Source organism: Xenopus laevis, chromosome 6S, assembly GCF_017654675.1.
Source record: "Xenopus laevis strain J_2021 chromosome 6S, Xenopus_laevis_v10.1, whole genome shotgun sequence".
Classification (NCBI taxonomy): domain Eukaryota; kingdom Metazoa; phylum Chordata; class Amphibia; order Anura; family Pipidae; genus Xenopus; species Xenopus laevis.
In genome coordinates this window covers 83002379-83008378 of record NC_054382.1, presented here as the reverse complement: position 1 = coordinate 83008378, position 6000 = coordinate 83002379, and positions in this window count along the sequence as shown.

Genomic DNA, 6000 nt, shown 5'->3' with positions numbered 1-6000 from the left:
CAAGTATAACAGTACCCTTATTCACAATGTAAAAGTCACATTTTGCAGTATTTGATTCAAATTGTACAGTCACTGGCAAGCAACCGAGCACAGGGATTGGATCCTTTAAGTAACTGACCAGTTTTAGGGCACGTGCAACAAGCGGATCTTTTGCAAAGTATTTCAAGAAAATATCCTTTGGTAGTATAGAAACAGCTGAACCTGTATCAAGCATCAGGTTAATGGAGTGTCCCTTGTCAGCAGAAGCAGTACTGACACTGACAGTGCATATAAACTTGTCTGATAAATGTATCAGCTTTATCCACACTTAATACTGTGACATTTGTAGTAGTGACTTCGTCTTTAGCAGAACTACAGCAGATCTTGCCAAAATGTCCTACTTTTGTGCATTTGCGGCACCGTTTAGCTTTTGCAGGACAGGTAACATGATTTGCAGTGTGTTGTGTTGAACCACAGCGAAAGCAGTATTTTCTATTTGTATTTGCTGTATGGTTTTGCAGTGTAGGTGAATCCCTTTCGTTAGCACTGTATTTTGCCCGTGACTGTGCATTATTAGGCCACAGTGCTGAATTCACAATCTGTACATTCCCAGCAGTTCCCTGACTGAGAGTTTTGCCTCTGCCACTGCTGTTTCAATTTGGCTAGCAACTGTAATAGCCTTTGCAAGGGTTAAATCCTGCTCTGGGAGCAGTCTCTCTTAAGCAAGGTGAGTTTGTTTTTAAAACTATTTGGTCTCTTAGCATTTCATCTGTTAGATTCCCAAAGTCACAGGTAACAACCAGCTCTCTCAAAGCTGCTACAAATTGTTCTGTGGTTCGCCAATACGTTGTCCACATTGGCGGAATCTGTATCTTTCATCAACCACATTTACTCTTGGCACAAAAAAGTTCTATATAGCAGTAAGAGCAGTTTCAGAAGTATCATCAGGTAATGGTAATGTATAGAATATACGCTGTCCCTCTGCTCCCAGGCAGTGAATAAGTAAAGCACGCTTTCTAGCAGCCGAAATCTCCCCTTGGTCAGCAGCAATAATGTAATTTTCAAACATACGGATCCAAGCAGTAAAAGGTATGGTAGGTTCACCAGGGTTTGGAAGAAAAGGTGCAGGCTGCTGCAGAGGTAGAAGAGCCATCTCGTTGTCAATCTGTTATGTTTTGGGTAGCCGAGGATGAGTAGCGTATAACAGTGCTTTATTACCAGGCTCTCATGCAGCCATTACACAACAGTAACTTTCCCTTTCACGTTGAAAGTCAGGAAGTATGCACAGTATAAGTCTGAGCAGTGACATCTACAGGCCATTTGTATAAACACCACAAGTATCTTACTTACAAATCAGTAAAAATAGATGCACTCATCAAGAAGATGTTTACCAATTCTTGCAGACTGTTTGTGTGGTTAGGTAGTGCCGTCATTCTTCCTTGATTTGTTTAGTGAGGTGCTTCCTGATAGTGTCACACTGGGATGTTGATAATGTTGGTGTTGGGTATAATCTAAGAAGAATCACAATATTCTACACATGTAGAAATGGGGTCAAATTGTATAGTATTTTGCCTTTTGGTGTTAGCACGTTCTGTAACATTGTTCGTCTAAATTCAGTGAAAGGTCAGAGCATATAAATACATCAGGGGCCTGCAACTCAGTCACACACTTAGCAGGGAATGGTATAGAAAACAAAGCACTTATTGTTCCTTATTAACGACAATTTTATGTTGATGATACTTCAGTTCTTTCTAGAATTAATTATTTGACTTTCTTATTGACAAATTTGTACCCAAAAAGTGGCCTGAGATCAATTTTTTACAATTAATTTTTTTAGTTGCATGACTGCATGAGTTCGGAGTGTTGCAGCACTGAAGAATATGACAGTTGCAGAAACTTCAAAGCACCCACAAATTAGCATGTCAATGTTAAACACAAGTTGGGCAGTGCACATATGTCAGCAAAGCTACAGTCCCTTATCCGGCACATCGGGGGAGATATAATAAAATGTTCTAATAAGCACCGGCTTCCCACTGAGATGGGAGTGTGACACACATTCAGCACAAACTGTTTCTGATAATCGGTTCCTTTTTTGGTACTTACAAAGTTAGCTGTACACAGAGTCTAATTCAATCAGCAATTATAATAGCGTATGGAATTCACAAGCCAGCTGCGTGAGAACACTTTAGCTTTATTCCATCTCTACTCTGAGCTTGTACAGGAATCCCATACATCTTTTATCCCACTAATAGTGGGATTTATAGTATTCTTACCCAGGCATACAACACAGCACTTTAACTTTGTTTAAGTATCCTTATTTCTTGATTTGAAATATTTTAATTGGTTTTATTTGGTTTTCACAATAAACCATAAAAATCAATATGATAACAAATAGAGTATCTTTAATTCTTAAAGACTTTTTCTTTCCCCAAAAAGGTGTAACATACAGCAAGTTCACCAATTATTTAAAAATGTATAATTATTATTTATATAATATATATATATATATATATATATATATATATATATATATATATATATATAATTATATATTTATAATATCATTATTTATAAAATAATACAAATTGCTATTTTAACAACTAATACTGGAAGGTAACTGAGTTAATTAGGTCCACAAAGCATTATTGTTGCTTCTGGGAAGAAAGAATTTGAGAATATGGAAAATATTTTAAGTATTTATTATACAGTTTCCAGCTGTTTGTCACAATGTCAAAAAACTTTAGTAAATTAATCAAGTCAAATTATGTTCTAAAATTACTGCTACTAAAAAAAACGACCTAATTACCAAGCTGTTCCCAAAGTCAAAATGTATTCTTTTTCTGTAATAATAAAAGAGTACCTTGAACTTCACACTAACTAATATAAAATTAATCCTTCTTAGAGGCAAAATTATCCTATTGGGTTTATTTCATGTTTAAATGATTTTTAGAACATTAAGGACAAGTTTTGAAAATTATGTTAAGACCTCTTATCTGGAAAGCTGCATGTCTCAAGCATTCTGAACAAACAGATTTTCAGAACACGCCCACAATGTAATTTTATAATAATTAAAGAAAAAATAATGTGAAATTCTGGCTATGGTTAATGGCAGAGCCATAATGTTGCTTATTAATAAACTCAGCTTGTTAAAACTAACCAGGTCTGAGAGTGGCTATCAATAAATAGAATAGTCCAAGCTACTGGCGAAAACAGTTTTATTTCCCTTAACTTTCCCTTGAGGTGTATTCAGCAGTGCCCACTAGGTGGAGGCACTGAACTGTAAAATTCCATTTTCCCAGTAAACCATTGAGAGTTCCCAACGTTTGCCTTATCTTACCAGCAGGTACACACCCAGTATACACAGGAGCATAATCCTCTTCTGCCAGTGAGCCAGGAATGGCATACATATTAATCTCCTGGTTTTAAAACCTGGTTTGTTTTTTGAACTTGCTTTGCCTGCTGCATTCCCTAACCACTTGCCTGCCTACAATGGTGAAACTGCAAAATTATTTGCTGGGGTCCCACCCCCATAGTGTAAGATGCTGGTGATCCACAAAAGTTTGCCCCATTAAAAAACAATTGAACATGTGTTTTTATCTGCTTAAAGGGATACTGTCATGGGAAAACATGTTTTTTTCAAAACGCATAAGTTAATAGTGCTGCTCCAGCAGACTTCTGCAATGAAAGTCCCTTTTTCAAAAGAGCAAACAGATTTTTTTATATTTAATTTTGAACTCTGACATGGGGCTAGACATATTGTCAGTTTCCCAGCTGCCCCAAGTCATGTGACTTGTGCGCTACTAAACTTCAGTCACTCTTTACTGCTGTGCTGCAAGTTGGAGTGATATCACCCCCTCCCTGCCCCAGCAGCCTAATAACAGAACAATAGGAAGATAACCAGATAGCAGCTCCCTAACACAAGATAACAGCTCCCTGGTTTATCTAAGAACAACACTAAATAGTAAAAGCCAAGTCCCACTGAGACTGATTCAGTTCCATTGAGTAGGAGAAATAACAGCCTACCAGAAAGTAATCCTCCATCCTAAAGTGCAGGCACAAGTCACATGACTGGGGCAGCTGAGAAACTGACAATGTGTCTAGCCCCATGTCAGATTTCAAAATCTTTTGAGAATTGGATTTCAGTGCAGATTTCTGCTGGAGCAGCACTATTAACTGATGCATTTTGAAAACTACATGTTTTCCCATGACAGTATCCCTTTAAAATGTGAACGGATGATACTGTAGGAAAAGTAATATCAGGTTGTAAAGGAGAAACAAAATAAAATTGGCTTTCTGTTACCTGAAAAGCACCACAATTGGATTGTCTATGAAAGGGGAAAATGAAGCAGCACTCGTGTTTGTGTTTTCTGGCTAAAATCCATCCCTTGTGCACAGTGACAGGGAGATCACATTCATTTCTTGAACATCATGGGATGGCATGGAATGAATCTGTCTTTTCTCTCTCTGTGTTTCTATAAAAGATGTGCCAAAAGTTCCACAAACTTTTCTTCTTCCTAAATCATCCCATGCTGCTCATCTCTTTCTCTTCTTAGCTGAGCCCCTAGCAAAGATTAAGGATGGTCATGCGTTCCACTCAGGAATGTATATGCCAGAATTTTTTAAACTATGTTTTGCTCATGTTCCCCTTTAATTCATTTGTTCATACACATTTATTTTACCTTCGGCTATTTATTGGCTTTTTTTAGTTCCTTCTATCTGTCCAGATTCTTCCATTAATTCCATTTTCTGCCTCCTTCTGCTATTGTATTAAAGGGTGGTTCACCTTTAAGTTAACTTCTAGTATGTTATAGAATGGCTAATTCTAAGCAACTTTTTAATTGACTCATTTTTTGTTTTTTATAGTTTTTGAATTATTTTCCTTTTTCTTCTGAATCTTTCCAGCTTTCAATTGGAGGTCACTGACCCCATCTAAAAACAATGGCTCTCTAAGCCTGCAAATGTATTGTTATTGCTAATTTTTATTACTCATCTTACTATTCAGGCCTCACATATTAATATTCCAGTCTCTTATTCAAATCAATGTATGGTTGCCAGGGTAATGTGGACCCTAGCAACCAGATTGCTGAAATTGCAAACCAGAGAGCTTCTGAAAAAAAGCTAAATAACTCAAAAACCACAAATAATAAAAAAAGAAAACCAATTTCAGATTGTCTCAGAATATCACTCTCTATATCATACTAAAAGTTAATTTAAAGGTGAACAACCCCTTTAAACTGTTTTCTTTCCTCTTTCCATTAAACTTGTCCTTCTATTCTGATCTAATTTTCACGCAGACCTGAGTGCCGTGAGGTTTTTCTATACTATTGCATTGGGAGGTTGCCGAGCCTCCACCCACGTGCACCAGGCATATCTACTGTATATCCATTGGAAAGGAGGATGTGCGAATCCACACTACACTGTTTGGCACAACTCACCCTCATCCACATTAATGGTGATAGCACACCAAAAAAACCAAATGGTTGGTGCTCACTGCAGGCATATCACTCATCACTCATATGTGATTTTAAGTCTTTTAAGTCATATCACATATCCTAAAATTCAAATGCCTTCTCCTCCACTGTGGATAACTCAGCACCCCCCATCACATGGGTAAACACCTTAGGAGCCCCTTACAACAATTTCAAATTGCCAACAAACCCGCAGAACAAACCCTATGAGGTTCTTGCCCAACATATAGCATAGGGTACAAACAAGGAACATAATGCAGGTAGTGTATGGCACACACATGGAGCATAAGACAGGCAGAGTATGGCACACACAGGAATCATAGGGCAGACAGAGTATAACACACACAAGGAGCATAGGGCAGGTAGAATATGGCACACACAGGTAGTGTAGGGCAGGCAGAGTAGGGCACACACAGGGGGTATATGGTAGGCAGAGTATGGCACATACAAGGGGTATGAAGCAGGCATAGTATGGTGCACACACAAGGAACAATGGGCAGGCAGAGTATGGCACACACACAAGGAGCATAGGGCAGGCAGAGTATGGCACACA